Source organism: Gorilla gorilla, chromosome 8 (assembly GCF_029281585.2).
Source record: "Gorilla gorilla gorilla isolate KB3781 chromosome 8, NHGRI_mGorGor1-v2.1_pri, whole genome shotgun sequence".
Classification (NCBI taxonomy): Eukaryota; Metazoa; Chordata; class Mammalia; order Primates; family Hominidae; genus Gorilla; species Gorilla gorilla.
This window is the reverse complement of record NC_073232.2, coordinates 137367678-137385132: the sequence shown is the minus strand read 5'-3', so window position 1 is coordinate 137385132 and position 17455 is coordinate 137367678. Positions and strand designations below refer to the sequence as shown.

General features: G+C 46.9%; 1 protein-coding gene across 22 annotated transcripts in view; it reads left to right on the top strand.

Annotated features, from left to right (window-relative positions):
- CTBP2 (C-terminal binding protein 2) overlaps positions 1–17455 on the top strand; it is a 174690-nt gene that overhangs the window by 49288 nt on the left and 107947 nt on the right. For 17 of the 22 annotated variants that reach the window (XM_031015059.3, XM_063710568.1, XM_063710569.1 and 14 more), the window contains one exon: positions 2559–2662. The exons of the other annotated variants lie outside the window; for them this stretch is intronic. The gene's annotated coding sequence lies outside the window, so the exon portion shown is untranslated. The remainder of the gene's footprint in view (positions 1–2558; positions 2663–17455) is intronic. 22 annotated transcript variants of the gene reach the window in all.

Genomic DNA, 17455 nt, shown 5'->3' with positions numbered 1-17455 from the left:
TCATTGCTAAGGTGCACGTCCCCAGTTCCTTTTCCGTCCTTCCTTCCTTTCCAAAAGGGACTACTTCCTGAAAATAGATACAATCCCTTTATATTTTTGGAAATTCTTCGTAAACCATTAGAAATGGAAGGAGAAAGCCTGTGACATACGAAGACAAGCAACACTAATCAGGAGTATAAATTCTGTTTTGCAGTTAATTAAATATTTGATTCCCTACTATGTTTCAAAGATAAATAAAATGTGATTAAGTAAAAGGCATTTAACCTTTAGAGACTTGGAGATGGGCAGGGTATATAGTAGCCTGCCAGCTAGAGTAGGGAAGATGTTAAAGAAGATAACCTGTGAGATGGGTTTTGAAGGGTGGATAGGAGTTTGCCAGGCAAGCTCTGCCACCTCAAAAAAATAGTTCCTTGGCTGTTAGATGCTTGTGTCACTATAGGCTTGGGATTACTGAAAAGCTATGCTTGTCCCTCCCTTCCTAACACTTCTGAGGCTGGAATGTCTGTCTCCCATCTACTTCCTTAAGAGGTGTGGGTTACAGTGTGGTGTACAGTTCGGAGTGAATTACTACTTGACCTTGGGTACATGATAACCTTGACTATAGAGTCCATGCTTTTCCTGAGTAGGTCTTCAGAATCCTTCCTGCCAGTGACTTGGTTCTAGGTGTGAAGCAGGAGCTGGCTGTCGGAGGACTCATTGAATTCAGTGAAACAGCACGGGAGCATGGTTTTCTTTTGAATGGAAACCATGAGTGTAGCAGTTCTTCTTTATGACTTGCTACATAATCATGCAGGAGAATGCCTGTCACGGGATTGGATCCTAGGAGATTAGCCCCATTGCTAATTAAAAGCCCCATTAAAAGAGGGGAAGTTCTTTTAGGAATCTACAGCTTCCTAAGATTTGAATGGTTTAAAAAGCAGAATGTTGGCTGGGCATGGTGGCTCATGCCTGTATCCCAGCACTTTGGGAGGCCAAGGCAGGCAGATCGCAAGGTCAGGAGTTTGATACCAGCCTGACCAACATGGTGAAACCTCGTCTGTACTAAAAATACAAAAATTATCCAGGCATGGTGGCGTGCACCTGTAATCCCAGCTACTAGGGAGGCTGGGGCAGGAGAATCCCTTGGACCTGGGAGGCGGAGGTTGCAGTGAGCCGAGACCGCGCCATTGCACTCCAGCCTGGGTGACAGAGTGAGACTACGTCTCAAAAAAAAAAAAAAAAAAAAAAACGAAAAAGGTAGAATGCTGGCTGGGCGCGGTGGCTCACGCCTGTAATCCCAGCACTTTGGGAGGCCCAGGCCAGTGGATCACTTGAGGTCAGAAGTTCAAGACCAGCCTGACCAACATGGTGAAACTCCATCTCTACTAAAAATACAAAAATTAGCCAGGTGTGGTGGCAGGCGCCTGTAGTCCCAGCTATTCAGGAGGCCGAGGTAGGAGAATTGCCTGAACTCAGGAGGCGGAGCTTGCAGTGAGCCGAGATCGCGCCATTGCACTCCAGCCTGGGTGACAGAGTGAGACTCTGTCTCCCAAAAAAAAAAAAAAAAAGGTCAAATGCAGCTGGGAATGTGGTTCGTGCCTTTTTGTATATTTACCATTTGAAACTTGGTTGTAAGGTGGGGTTGGCAATGTCAGGCCTGGCTGCAGCAGCTCATGTCTGTAGAGTGTGCCTCTTCCCTCTCTCGTGGGGCTCGAGCAAGACTACCTTCATACATGGGCTCTCCAGTTACATAGCAACTCCAGTGTTAAATTCCATCTTTTCTTCCTGGAAAAGCCGTAGAAAGGACACCTGGACATGCCTGCTGCACAGGTTGTCTGCCTTCCCCATCAGCCGCAGAAGGAGGAACTTTGCTCTCTGCTCTCACAGCTGTGTGTGCACAGGAAGTAGTTCGGATGATGTGGGTCCCACCATGTATTCCTTCTCTGTTCCATGTAGAGTAAAATAAATTGGAGTGCTGTTTAATGCATCACCTCGGTTCATATTGCATTTGCCAAGAAAGTGCAATTTTATTGAACATTAGGATTGAATTCTTAACTGAGTAATCAATTTCAGTAGTAAGTTAAAATGCCTTCTATTAATGGACAACTGCAACCGTTAATCAGAGTTACAGTAGATTAACAGTTGTCAGCACTTATGCTAATAGCACTTATAAACCGTGGGCTCATGATTTGCACTTTATAATTCCATATTTCTCAAAACAGTTGGTAATACTTTTTGCTTGAAGGTATTGATTCTTTAGTCCCTTTGCTACTTGGAGATGTAGAGAAAGCTAAATGACATTTTCACGGTGATGACACAATATCACCTTCTGCTTTTGCACACTTGGCTTTGTGTCAAAATAGATGGAAAGGGTTCATTTGTTCTGGTGCTCTACTGTTTAATTTGATCTGGTGTGTGACTAAAGCAAGACAAATAGTATTTTTAATGAAACCATTTAATAACCTCTGGTAGCTTAGAGTCGAAGGCATTGGAAAAATGCAATTAAAGGATGCCTAGATGTAAACAAACAAAAAAAATCTCTACTTCAACTTCACTGACTCCATTCATTTTGCTTTCAGGGTTTCATCACCTTAAATGGTTTTGAACCAATGAAGCTGTATTCCCTTAAAAAGACGGACAGCCCATCGTGTGAACTATAGAGTTTGTGGACAGATTTATATTGGTGAGTTATTGTGAAATATCTCCAGGTAAAAGTTCAGTTTTCTAGAATCCCCTTTGCAATGTGTGTTCAATTAGTTGATGAGTATGGATTGCCTGCAGCCTCTGGCTGTTTCATTGGGATGTCTAATCGCGGGATCATATTGATTGTCTTTCAATTAATTGCATCTAGTATTTTCATTTATCAAAAGCAAAATACATGTAATTAACTCTGAAGCAATATAGTTCAGTGTAAAGTGATTTTTGCTGCTGCTGCTGCTATAGAGATAAGTCAACGGAAATTATGCTACAAGGAAACTCAAGTCAGAATGGAAATAGTGTTAGGATTTCTCGATGTATTAATTAAAAAGAATAAAAATGAATTAGAGAAACCATCTCATGACACCCCGAGTCAGTCATAAGTGATAGATGGATGTCTTTAGGAAGAAGGCGGCTTGTGGATACTGGCACCTCTTCAGTCAGCTTAGGCTTTTAGTGTTACCAGCCTCTAGGATGTCTTGAACATACCATGATTTTTCTGGGGGAGTAGATTGGGAATGTGGGTGCAGGATGAGATGAGCATTCAATCCCTACCACACTCATTGATGGATGGAGTTCAATCCTGTGCCCGTAGCAGGGTTTTGGGATTCTAAGTTTCATTTCGGCATGTCTTTAGCCATTTTTCACAAAATCTGGATCTTTCTTAAAGTCTCGAAGTGGCAACTTCTCTGATGGGATTGATTTTAATCTTGCTTTTTTAAAAAAGTGTTTTCCCCGTGAGGTAACAACATCATTCAAAAGCAAGGGAAACCGCTAGCCAATTGTGTCCTGTCTCTCTCACCTGTCACACTCCTAGCAGAGCCTTGAGGGGACTAGCTTTGGTTCCCAGAGAGGTTTAAGTTTGTGACCAGGCCCTCAGGCCTGGCTTCCTGAGTTGCTGGAGGCAGTTAGAGACTTGGAGCCCAGGGGCACACATGGGTGACCACCTGAGGGGGCCAAGCTGAATCTCTGCCTGAACCTAAGCAGCACAGTGGGTTGTAGGATCAGGAATGGATCTCTGTGTGTCCCTTCCTTTTCTCCATAAAGTAGATCTAGCTGGGGAAACTGAGGTAGCTGACCCAGACCTAGACCTTCAAATATTGCTTACCAGCTTGGTGACTGAGCAAGTGGCCTCTGCTGGCACTTGGAAGCCTTATCTGTGAATCGAACAGGTGGATTGGGCTGGTACCCAGGACCCTCCCCACCCTTTAAGCTTGAATTTGATGTAGAAATTCAGAACCCTTTCCTGGGAGTGCTCTGACAGGGCTTTGCTGGGCCAAAGGCCATAGCAGAGCATGAAGCTCGGGTTGAGTTATGTATGAGAGAGGCCCCTCAGTCATCTTTGAACACTTAAGGCTCTTAGCATTGAGGAGGATGAGGAACTGGAAGTATGATGGAATGTTCTTTGGTGGAAACCTGAGGGAGGTCAGGACCGCCACTCGCAACCTTATTCAGTTCAGCCTTTCAGGACAAACGTTGCTTGCTTTTCTGGCTCTCACTCTCTCAGATCTGTGTGCTAGAATCTGCCCGGGTTTCTCAGGCAGAGACAAAGTCACCTTGGGCCTGGGGTTGGCAGAGATAGTTCCAGTGTTGGGTGCTGGGTCCGAAGATGTTTTCAGTGGGTTGGGTCATGGTGATGTTTCCAGTTGGACACCATGGAACTGGCCATGTTGGACATCCACGCTCTTTCACCCAGACAAGTACCAGGCCCTGCCTGCCTGGGAGCATCTCCGCTGGATGGACCATCAGTACGTTTCACAGATGCTCATTTCAGTGTTGGAAATCATTTTCTCTAAACAGAAGGATGTGGGAACTTGGTGTATAAGGATGAAATGGACTTTTTAAATATCAAAAATGGTTGAATGAGGACACTTTCATTTGACTCAGTCTAATAACCAGAGCCACTCTGGGATCCTGTTTAGCAGTGATCTCCATCTCAGACAGATGAGTTAACATTCTCCAAATGCATCCAGAACCAGAATGAAATTGTGACACGCTTCCTGTTAACAAATGTTTCCTGAGTGCTGAGCAGACTCAAGACACTTACCCTTATGTGGGGTTCCCACCATTCCTGTATTTTTGGCATCCTTTTGGGTAAGAGTTTTTTATAGCACTTTGGAAGAGCTTAAGAGACTTGGTGTGGTACTGGAGCTGGCCGTCACTGGAGCATGGTCACTGTGCTGTGACAACGGCTCCTGGTGTCCACGGCCCACGCACACACTGAGTGTGGCCCCATTGGCCCACCTGCTCCCCTACCCACCCCGGCCCACCCCAGAACCAGGATAAAACGTCTCCCCTGACCACTTGCAGATGCTGTCATGGTGGAATTCTCACATGGCCCCAGAAGGCGTGTGTTTGCTCTCAGACCCTTTCTGCTCTGTGGAACATCACCATGCCCAGGGAGTTGTATCCAGCTCTGCCTGCTGTCTACATGCAGCAACACAAGAAGGTCATGTGGGATTGTAACCAAAGTAAGGACCACGTATGGATTTCAACCAGAGCCCACCTGTTGAGATCTCTGGTCTAGACACATCTTTTAAAATGTGGGCAGAGAAGAAGGAGGTAGATGAAAATCACGTGACACCATCAGAGGTAATGGTGAATCCGTGAGGCCCCAGAGCCATTTATACATCGTTTTTGCCCTCTTAGTATTTTCTTTAGCATGTCCCAATTTTAAAAGCATCCCATTCCTGTTGTGCTAGACTTAATATTTTGGTTTATGGCCGTCTTTTTTAGTAACTTGACGTCAAACACTTCAGCCTTCTCCTGACAAGAGGCTCGTTCTCTCAATAATGAATAGTGATGTGCTAAATTTAGATCGGATGCATGTTCTGCTTTTACTATCTGTTCTGTATGTTGCTATTTGTCAGAATGAAAGCTCAACATGCCAGATGGCTTTGCTGGCTTCTCCTGGAAAAAGACTTCGTTCTCCATCACTTCAGTTGGGTCATGGTTTTTTAGTACTATTCTGTTATTAAGCATTAATATTTGCTGCAGTACCCAATTATCTTTTTTTAACAAAAGTGTCACAGAAAAAGTGTTTTTGGTTAAATGCTCATAAATGAGTGGGAATGCAAATCAAATCCCTTAACTTTTATTATATTATGTAAAATGGTGGTAGAATAGTTGCAGCTGTGGTTTTGCAAAGATAGGACTGTTTCTGGCTGCTATGCATGCTGTATTATGTATTTTGACAGATCTCCAGGATGATGTAGAAGCTTGGCCTGCCTACCAGGGCCTCTGGGAAAGACAGTCTGAGGTGACACAGTGCTGGAAACTCGGTGTGCTTGGTGGTGGAAGAGGGGTTTGCCTTGATCTGCTGTGGGAACCAGGCTGGATTTCCATCTGAGTTGTGGCTGTAGCAGGCCACCTAGTTGCGGTCATCTTCCTGATCATTGGTCCTCTAGCCTGCTTCTGGCAGGACAGATATCTTTTTTCCATGAAAAACAGAAGGAAAGTATTGAATTACTCCGGAAACACATACCTAAACCTTGGGGTCCGATTGTCTATGGTTGTAAAGTGGTGGAGGTGTTGGGCCATGGCCACTGTGCCACTCTGGTCCCAGTGTGTGGCCCCCAGGGTCCTTCGGGCCCTTGGCCTCCTGAGCTCCTGGCCTGCATGCATCCGTGGGGCCTTTGCTAGGGCCGTGTGATCCTGCTCCAGTGTTTGGGCCAGAAGCAAGACTGCCAACATCCGAAACCACAAACCAGAGGAAGATCCACAGGGCCTTTCATCTCTGGGGTTCTCTAGGTGAGAAACAGTCAGGAGGCTGAGATGGGGCAGTGGGGAAGATGCCAGCGAAGCTTTAGCCAGCCTTCGGAGTAGGGGAGGAGGGGCCCCCGCTGAAGCTCTTGGTTCTTGCTTGGATTTTATTCCTGTGCCTTCTGGATGTGAGTTGTGCTTCGGAATCCCAGCCTTCCTCCACCCCCCAAGGATAAATGGGAGGCATTGATTCAGCGTTTGTTCTTCTCTCCTGAGCATCTCAACAACCTAATGTGGCCTCCCAAGTAGGGATGGAGAGATCACCCCGTCCATTCCCCTTCTTTTTGCTTTAGCATCTACATGGGTCCAGGGTCATACGGGGGTCACGCCCTCCATTCTCCTGGTGAGTTTGGCTTTCTGCTATTACTGTTGTTTTCCGCTTCCTGCGCCACCCCGGCTGCTGGTTCTCATCAGAGTGGATTTGCAAAGTAGGGAGGAAGAGACGAGGCAGAAGGCCTGAATTTTCCCTCTGTGACCCATGTGTCAAGACCGTGGCCGTCCTGGGTGGGTTCCTGCTGAGTTGCTCCTTCGCTGGAGGGGTACCTCCGAGCAGGGCCTCTGCAGGATGGTGGGCACACTTGCCTCTCACTCTTGGCGGGGCCAGGAGTCTCTGTTGCCACTGAGTGACGTTATGCTGGGAAATGGAGGCGTGGTGTCCGCTTCTCTTTCCGTGATGCTCATACCCTTGCCAAGACCCCCGTTTTGTTAGTGAAGAACTTGACGCTCAGACCCACCTGCCAGCATGTGTGGCCTTAGGTATATCTGGTATTCAGCTGCTGATGAAGCAACCCCAAACTCAGGCCGCCCAGCGTCCCTTGCTGGTGGAAGCCTTTCCGGAAACACTGTGGTGGTGAGCCTGGCTTCCCAGACACTGCAGGGTCCCTTTACAGTGAAGATGGCTTCCCGGGGGCTTTGATATTCCTGGAAGCTTTCTCAGGTTTGTCATGGTACCGTCCCACACCCAGGGGTGTGGGAGGAAGAGCACTTGGTCCATGTGAAGTGGGGCCCCACATGGGGTGCATCTTTCCGCTGAGAGTGTGGCAGTGTGCAGAGAATGGGCCTCTGCTACCCCTCAACAGCCAGCCCTGGTGGAGACCCCCTTGTGCCCCAGACAGGCCTGGCCACTGAACTGAGGGATGGCAGCCCTGTTGTGTGGGACAGCCAGAGACATGGGTCAGCGGCTGATTTCTCTGAGGCTTGGAGCGTGTGTTTGTTAAAGGCAAGAAGAGTGGGAAGGAGTGGATGGAGCGAGCGGCAGGGCCAGAGCCTCACTTGTTGAAGGGAGTGGTGGTACATTCTGTTTACTGTCAAGTTTCAGGCTGGGGCGTAGGTGCCGACGTGCAAATGAGTAGGCAGGGAAGTGAGCTTTCTCTTATTAAAATGTTGGCTTACTAATCAAGTGTTCCTGGGTGTGATTAGTGGCAGAGGAAAAGGTTATTTCTTTCTGTAAATATTTTTGCTTAACGTTTATGCGTTACCATTGCTGATTTTATTAATACTCTTAGAATGCATTAGACCAATAACTTTTTTTTTTTTTTTAAACATGGTCTTGGTTTTAAGCAGTTTCAGTTGGTCTTTATGGAAGGACACACAGCATTTCACTGAAGCTTGAGGGATCTGCCAGGTTCAAGTGTAAAGGGGCATTAGTTTCAACTTAGAGCAGCTCCCGCAGCTGCAAATGCTGATAAAATAGCTCAGAAGTGCAAGAGCCTGGTTACTTTCAGTAATTTTAGGATTTAGTATCTGGATCTGAATTTTGACCATTGCTGAAGGAGCAGAAAATTGGATGCATTTTCTAAAGTAATGATTTAGGCCAAGGAGGGTAGATCCCTTGAGCCCATGAGTTTGAGACCAGCCTGGGCAACATAGCAAGACCCCATCTCTATAAAAAAAAAATTTTTTTTTTAAATCAGCCAGGTGGTGGTGTGTATCTGTGGTCCTCAGGTTCCAGAGTAGCTGGGTGGGAGGATTGTGTGAGCCTGGGAGGTCAAGGCTGCAGTAAGCCATGATTGCACCACTGCACTCAGCCTTGGGTGACAGAGGGAGACCCCATCTCCAGAAAATTTTTTAAAAAATCGGCCAGGTGGCGGCACCTGCCTATGCCTGGGTGGCCAGATTGTGTGAGCCTGGGAGCTCACGTCTGCAGTGTACTGTGATCACACCCCTCTACTTAGCCTGAGTGACAGAGGCAGACCCTGTCTCAAATAAATTAATAAATAAATAAAAGTAACGATTTAGGAAATGGCTGAGAATTCCCATGACCCTCGTGTCCTCGGGCCTGGTGTTTTCACAGGGGTGGGGGCGGGAGAAGGGGAGAAAGAAGGACGTGCTGTCTGTGGCTTCCTTCTTCCCAGGCATTCATTTAACACCAGCTGAACACATTTGCTTTATTGATTGGTTGATTCATTTATTTTTGGCAAACTTGGCAACTTCCACCTGGCCCCATGCTGTTAAAAATAAAGTCTTCTTGGTCGACTGAATGCTTTTGCAATTCATTCTTTCCGTGTAGCAATTAAGATGATTCCCCTAGCCTTGTACCAGTTAAGGATAAATAGGAGGTTTTCAAAGAAAATGCTGCGTAATTCATCGGCATTTGTGTGTGAGCACACGGGTAATACATGCGAGTAGCTTCCGTGAGTGGACTCCTGTGTAAGGAGGTAAAATGGAACGTTTTTCTGCATTTATCCTGAGAAGCAGCCCGAACGGTGACATTTATACATATTTCATAATGTGGTTTCTTCAGGCACGCGGAGCAAACAAATCAATTTCTCAGCAGTATACTGTTTAAAAGAAACAGCAACAACCTGTGGGGAAGTTGCAGAAGCTGTTAAAATTAATTATATATGGCAAAAAGATAGAACATTAGGGGGAAATGTTAATGTGGGAGGGTGAAAAAACACAGCCGTGGATGAGCAGCAGTGCAGAGCATCTGATGACAGTGTTTAATTTCCGTTTCTTTATAAATGTATACTGATGAACAACAATGGCGCCCGCACAGGGTCCTCCTGTTCCGTCCTTTCTCCAGGCCGCTGGGATCGAATGTCCCCGTGAGCATCCAGTCAGCTCCACGTGGTGTGAGCCTTGATTTCTGGGAACGGTACCGTGCTGTCTTTTAATAAGGATTTGTGGAAAACGAGAATTGGTGGTGAAGGTATCCAATTCCTGAGCCTTGTAATGCAACACCTTTCCCGTGGTCACCTTCCCTCTTCCGGTTCAGCTATACATTGTTTAACTCAAAGGAAACCTTTGTTGTCATGGGTAGGGTGTAACCTGTAACTCCTTGAAAAATTCAGCTTGGATGATCAGTTTCCTCAGGGATGTAGGGGGAGAGGCTCTTCAGCAGGGGTGGGAGGGTGCTTACAGGAGGGTCCCAGAGCTGTGGGACAGGCTTGCCCCCTTTCTTGGGGGAAGCTCGCCTCTTTCCCGGACACCGCAGGTTTGTAGGATATACCCCTTGGTTCAGCTGGTCATGGCAAGTGAGTCCTCCCTATCACCCACTTCCGCGGTGGTGGGACGCCTGGGGGGCATGGATGGGGCCTGCATCCTGGGAGACCTTGGCTCCAGCTGCTCGAGGCTGCTTTGTGTCTTCTGCATGTCGCAGAAGCGTCTGTACCTCCTGGGGTTGGCTTTCCTGTGAGCATTTGGGCTCCCTCTGCCTGGGTGGCCTGTTGTCTGGAGGGAGTCTTCAGTCCCTCTTAGTGCAGCAGCCAAGGGTGTCTTTTCTCACTCCCTGAGCCTTCTGATTCCTGTATCAGGGGAAGTTAAAAAGTGTTGTAAATTGACTTGGACCAAGGAGCAGGACTCTGACTACGAACATGGAACCTTCCAGAGTGATTTCTGCAGCTCCCTGAAGCAGAGCTAGCTCCTTGAACTCATTGTCTCCTTAATTCTGTGCATGGCCTGTATATTGTAGATGCCCCAGAAGTAATTTTTTGAATGAATGAATCCAGGCTGCAGTGGGGCCAGGGGGGTGTGGAGTGGGCTGGGCACATGTAGGAGCGCATCGCAGCAGCTGTCTGGAAGGCTGGGTTGGTTCTGTGTTAGCTGGGAGTGTTTTCTGCAGACAGAAGGCAACCCAGCATGTTATACTACCTGTTCAGGGGAGGTGTGCATGTTCTGAGATAATCACGCCGTGTTCTTGAGCTTTCCACCGCAGGGAAGTGAAGTCATGCCCCCGCCTCTCCTTTGTGCAAGTAGGGCGGGGAGTCTAAACCCATGCAGGTAGGGTGTGGGGACCCAGCTGTACTCTCCCGCCACCTGTGGGTGCTGCTCTTGCGGCAGCCTCGTAGGTGAGGGATAATGTGGTTCAGCCAACCTGACTACATCCAAGCTGGGATGATGAGGACAGCAAGAAGGCCCACTGGCTCTGCGAGTCCTGTAGGCCTGGGTCCCTCGAGACAAAGCTCAGATGGCTTCTGTATCAAATTCCTTCAAGGACCCAGCATGGTGGCTGCTGCTTTGCTCACCTTCAGAGGCCTGGAAGCTGGTGTTTCCTGCATGTGTAACTGACGGCCCCAGTCCCACATTTGTTAAAAAAAACCCTTCACTTTGATGAGAGTACAGTACTCCTGGCTTTTCATAATTCAATCGAAACTCACTGCCACTCCCTCATTACAGCAGAAGATGACCTCTAAACCATGACACAGGGCTACAGCTTCCTCTGGGAAGGAGGACTCACATTGATTTGTGCTCTGATCCCCACCCCCCTGCAAACCCTGGGCTTAAGTGGCAGCACTGCAGAGGCCTGCTGAAGGCCGGAAAGCCCTCTCTGCCTGTGTGTTTAAACAGCAGATTGATGCAGAGTTTGATGTGGCCAGGAAGAATTCTTTAGCATGGAATTGCATCATAACAGTCACTCCCTCCAGCAGCCCCAGTGGCTCTGGCACTTCCTCCTGATGTTTGCAAGGGGAAGGTAATGATTCTAATTGCACAGGACTTGGTCCTGGCCTTGGTGATGGCAGGAGGGCAGGGTCCTCATGGTATGGCCAAAAAATGTTTACAACTTGACCTTGTCCTCCTCTGATGGCGTTGGCCTTGGACAAACTATGCCCCTCTGAGCCTAGTGCCTCAGTTTCCCCCTCTTGCAAATGCAGCAGATAGTAGTGCTTAATCTCAGAGTTGTGGGGATTCAATGAAACAGTACTGAGCGGTGCTTAACAGATACCTGGTACATGTTAAGAGCTTAGTCAAGAATGACTGCTGAGTGTGGAATGACATTATGGGGACTGACGAGGGAGGCTGATGAGAGGTGGCTTGGTGGGTACAATGTGCATTGTTTCAGCGATCGAGGCACTGAAGGCCCTGACTTCACCACAATGCAATGTGGCACTTGTACCCCATGAATATATGTACACACACAAAAATGATTGCTGCAGTAGCAGCAGTAAATGCACACAGCCAAAGGCTTAGCATGTGGGAGATGCCCTGCTCGCCTGGCTGGGCTGGAGGGGGAGGTAGTACAGGTTGCATCTCTCCAAGCCGGTACCTGTGGTCTGTGTTGCAATGAACATTTCGCTGCAAGACGAACAGAACTCAAACCTTTCTTGGTCGTGAAGGTCTACTGTGTTCCTGAAGGTTCTGTCTTCCACCTGGCACTTGGGATGTGGGTTGCTCACTCCTTGCCCATTGACCTGGTAATAATGTTTTCCTATCAAGCAGTGAAAGGTTTGGGGTTTCCATGAAGCCTTTCCCAAATGTCACGCATTGGGGTTTTAGTTGTGAGGATGTGCTGATCCCAGCCGCAGCCAAGGCGAGGTGCTGGCACCATGCTGCTGCACCCGCTCCTGTGCCCACCTGGACATCTGTTTCGTAATGGACATCCTTCCCTGGGAACATGTCTCTACTCCTTTAAATGGCTTGAGGTCTCTGCAATTTGCCTGAACATTAAGTGTGACCAAAGAGCCTGAGGCCAGCCACGGAGAGGACGAAGACATGAGGCTTTCTCTCGAGAGCCACACTGGGAGAGGCCGGGAACACGGCCACTTCACATGAAAGGCAGTTAGATTCAGGTCACTGGGTCTGGACTCCTGCATTTTATGGCAAAGTCTAAAAATGCCGATTTGTAACAACCAATGTTAATGAATTCAGACTGTTTGAATTTCCCACTGAATAATGGCTGGAATTATCAGAGCCCACAGCTTATAAGATCCCTGGATCGTGTAATCTTTTCTCAAGATTAAATTGATAGAATGATGTAATATGACATTACTTTTATTAAAAGTTCTGGCCATAAAAGAGAAACACCTATTAGGATAGAAGAATTTAGTAAAAATAGTAGTAGTAACAAGACAGTTTGGAATATGTCATATATTCAGTAAATTTCAAAATTCTTCATCTCATTTAAAATACAGTATTGTGCCCATAGATCCTGAATGCAATACCTTTGTACCCTAGGGCTTCCTCTTTCCTACACTAAAAACAGTCTATTTAAATGCAGATTTTGATCTGCAGTCTAGGAAGAGGATTCTGGAAGAATGGGAAGAAGGACAACTCCGCATCTATTAACTTAATTTTAGTTTTATGTTATTCGCGTTTTTCCTCTCATCCTTGTCTCCTCCAGCCCTTCCTTCCTGTAAAAGGATCCTTTCGAAACATACAAATAAAGACATGCTTAGAATTTCAGCACATAAGAATGTTGTTACGCCTTCTTTTATTTTTGTTTAAAAATTAAATTAAAATTTTTTTTTCCAAAAATGTTTGTTCCTTTGATTTGTGTACGTGTGTGCACGTGCATTTGCCCCTGGGTTCTAGCCTTGTCTTGCTTTTCCACACGTGCTCCCAGCGTCTTACCTAGGAAATGAGCGGAACAGTGGAATTACCAAGTGCAGATGGTAGAACTTCCCTTACCAGAGCCCAAGTGACGTGTGTGATATTGAGCGTTGGTTACTAAATAAATGGATTTCTGGCTTTTGACATTGTACTCTGAGAATTGGGTGGCCAGTCATCAAATACCATTTTTTTCACTGTTTTCTGCATTTAATACAGCATCTTCTGCCATACGCACTTGTCAATTCAAACTGAGCGTTACATTTTGGTCTTTATGATCTGTCAAGGGAAAATGGAAGTAAATTCTTTATAATATGCTAATTGATGTATTTGGGAATTTTTAGATGTAGACAACATCTGTGCATGCCGTTAACACAGTTAATAGCTCCCGTTCTTCAATATGAGAAGGTTTTCAGAGTCTATATGTGATCTTGATGAGACCTTCTGTGTCCCCCCCACCCCCACCCAGGGCTTGGCAGTGTCAAATTTAAGGCTGTTTTTTCTAGTGCCTTAGGACTGAATCTGAGCCTGCGCAAAGTCCTGTTTTGAGGATGCTTCTGGCCACAGTGTGCTGGGATTGTGTTGGTTCTGGGAAGAGCCTGGCTGGCCAGACCTGGTCTTATCTATCGCCCCCATCCCTACTCCGTCCTAGCCTGGACCAGACTGGCTGGAGTAATGGGTCCAGAGAAAGAGACCGTGGACCTGAACAGTCCTTGGGACCCTTCTGCCACTCTTGGAGGTGCCACCTCCCCTGGTAGCTTGGCACCATTTGGGTTCTCCTTTAGCCATGGGTTTTTGACAACTCAAGAGCTTATTTTCCATACAAACTTGTTGATGGTTTTCTAAGGCAGGAAGCATTGCTTTATTGAGAGTGAGGAATTGTACCCTTTGAAAGCTGCCCCCTGAAAAGGGAGTGGAGAGAGATGGCTCCAGTTGGAGTTCAGGATGGGGGTATCTTTCAGTGAACCTGTAGGGAGGGCTGAGTGGTGGAGCTTGGGGCTCATGTCCCAGGCCTTCTCTGGTCAGGAAAGCAGAGTTGAAAAGGGCCCTTTTAATCTGGAGGGCCCAGAACGGTCCAGCCAGTTGCCCCAGAAAGGAAGCCTCATGTGGCATGCGTGCCAGACGCTGCACAGCTTGAGTTGGTCCTATGTGTGTGGCACAGCCTTACAAGGTTGAGGTATTTACCTTTATTCCTATAAATTGATGGATAAGGGGGGGTTAATTGATTTCTCTTGACACTTGGCAAGAACAGAGGTCAAATTTGAACCTAGGTCTAGGTTTCAGTTGCACACCCAGCATGTTCTGCTCCACGGCCTTTTCCTAAAATAGTTTAGATGTTGGTATAAACCTGTGCGTACTGAACGTGCCTGACCGTGTGCTGGTATGATGGCTTTTCTACAGTCTCTCCCTAGACTCCATGCTTGCAGACTGACAGCGCGTGGAAAGGGGGCTTTCTGGCTTGGTAAATGCTCAGTCAGGTGAGCTTGCTGAGTTTATTGTAAGCTTTGCAGTTCCATTCTCCACACACCCAGTGGTGGGGATGGAGGGGGCGCAGGGAGGAGGTGGCCCCAGAGCAGAATGAGCCCCTTGGTCTTTGCTGTAGCCAGGACTGCAGGCTAAAGTAGCACAGGGTGGGCAGCTCTGAGGCCTGGGTGTCTCTCTGTCTCTCTCTCTCTCTGTCTCTCTCTCTGTCTCTCTCTCTCTCTCTCTCTCTCTCTCCCCCCCCCCCCATTTCTCTCTCTGTTCACCCGCAGCAGCCCCAGGCTGCATCATTGGCACTGTGAAGGTGCAGGGCACAGGTACGAATAGGGGGGTCTTCTGGCCATCTTTAGACATAAACCCCCATCCTCGGAAGCATGGCCCACTCATCCCCAGGTCCTGGCCTTCCTAAGGGCTGTTAAACACACATCAACCAAGTGATGCCTTAGGGACCACCCATATACCAGACGCAGCTGGGTACTGTGTATTCTCTTGATATTACTATATTCTCAGCCACCAGGGCTAGTGTTTGTGGGTGTCATTGTCATTAGCAGCCTAGGGAGGGAATGGAATTTTGGGAGTAGTCTGCCTAAGTTCCATTCCGTTCACTCCAAGAGCTGAATATGCGCTGGGTCCACACACCTGTGGACTGATGGCTGGGACCGTCTCAGTGCTTGGCAAAAAAGAAAACGGGGGTAGCAGGCACTTTCTGGACATTGATTACTGACTGCTGCTGCTGTTATTGGTATTGTTGGCATTTTTTGTTTGTTTGGTTTTTGAGACGGAGTCTCGCTCTGTCGCCCAGACTGGAGTGCAGTGGTGCGATCTCGGTTCACTGCAATCTCCGCCTCCTGGGTTCAAGCAATTCTCCTGCCTCAGCCTCCCTAGTAGCTGGGACTACAGGCGCCCGCCGCCACACCCAGCTACTTTTAGTAGAGATGGGGTTTCACCATGTTGGCCAGGCTGATCTCAAACTCCTGACCTCAAGTGATCCACCTGCGTGATCCACCTGCCTTGGCCTCCCAAGGTGCTGTGCTGGGATTACAGGCACGAGCCACTGCTCCCAGCCTTGTCGGCCTTTTTTGCCTTCTGCTTGTACCTCAACCCTTTGGCAAAAAGTAGGAACTACAGAGGACCTGTCATTGAGACTTCGAGTTGCCAGTGCCTCTCACCTATTCGTCTGAACTCAGGCACGTGTACATGCTCACACGTGTGCACACATACATCTGACATGGACACACTGATATGCACACGTGTACAAACAAATTGTGAATGGTATGGACCCCACCTGAGGCATGCACCTAAGGCGCGCCTGTGGCAGCGGGACAGAGAACGGGCTTCCTTGTACCTTGTACTCATCACGGGGGTTGCACTGGCTTCCTTGGGTTAGCTTTGAGGAGTGCGGCTTGTGACTTCTCCACGATAGAGAACTGAGGCCTTAGACAAATAGTCATCCATTGTAACTGTCCCCTGCAGTGTTGATAGAAATGGTGTTGGGATAATTAGACTGTGCTGCTGCTTTCTACTTTTCTCCCAGGTTGATGAGTAGGAGCAGTTTAATTTGAGACTAGTAAATTTTGTAATTGGATTTAAAAGACTGAAATGAGCGGACCTGGTTTCCATATTACCTTTATACCCCAGCGAGGGGAAATGCTTGAGTCAGGTGTGGATCAGATTATTTTATTGTGCCAACATTACTATTGGGAGCACACATATAATCTGGAGTCAGCAGGTTCATCCACTACTATCTCATTAAATTTTCAGGCGAAAGCTGCAAAAATTAATTGGAGGCATGTAATAGTTTAGAATGTGAGCCGGCTTATGGTAATATAAATTATGTGAAGAGAAGACAGTTTTATATACTGAGAGAGGGAAAACTGGTTTACTTTAATGAGAAGAGATAGAAATGTAGAGCTATTTTTTCATTACAGATACACTCTAAAATGTTTGGACTTAGTTGATGAATAGAGTTAATTCGCTGCTACAGTTCCAATAATTCATGTTGCACAGTTTAATGACTTCTAGATAAAAACAGGATTGAAATGTTAATTTCTCGGAAGAAATTGGGGCACTCTTGTATATCAGACATCTCCCCCCCCCCCCCCCCCATTAAACCACTAGTTAATTCCACCAAACAAGTCTCTTTGAGCTATTTCATGCCGCGTAGACTTTTGTATTTCTTACCTGGGCTGGCTTGCTTTTTTTTAAACCTTAATGTATATGATAATCTTAGGTGACAGAATGTATTAGAGCTGTGTCTAGGCAACCTGACTCAGCAGAGAGTTTCATACCTTTTAGTTTTGTAAATGACCACGTGCTATAACCTGCATTCTCGTGTCCAGTAACTGTTTTGGCAGGGAGGGGGTTTACTGGGTTGTGGTTAGCCATCTGTTTAGTCGGGTAGCGATGTTGTCCCACTTCTGAACTGGGAAATAGGAAGTATTGATCAGTCAGCTTTAGATTCATGAGGCGATAGTCTCAAATCATGCAGAGATTTTATCACTATGTTATTTTGCATCTTTGTTTTCTTTTTCACTTTTCATAACTTGGAGACATTTTTTCCCCATGGGGTAGGTTCAACAAAGTTCAGTGTCTTCTTTCTCTTTAACCTACTCTCAGAAAAAAAGACAAAAAGGAAATACGAAGTATAGTAATGAAGTGTTAACTAATAGTGGGGCTACATAATTGAGTACTGGGATTTTGTTGCCAGAGTTCTTAGAACAAGAATGCAAACATGTCTCATTTCAACCATGTGCGTGCTGTGTTTTGCTTT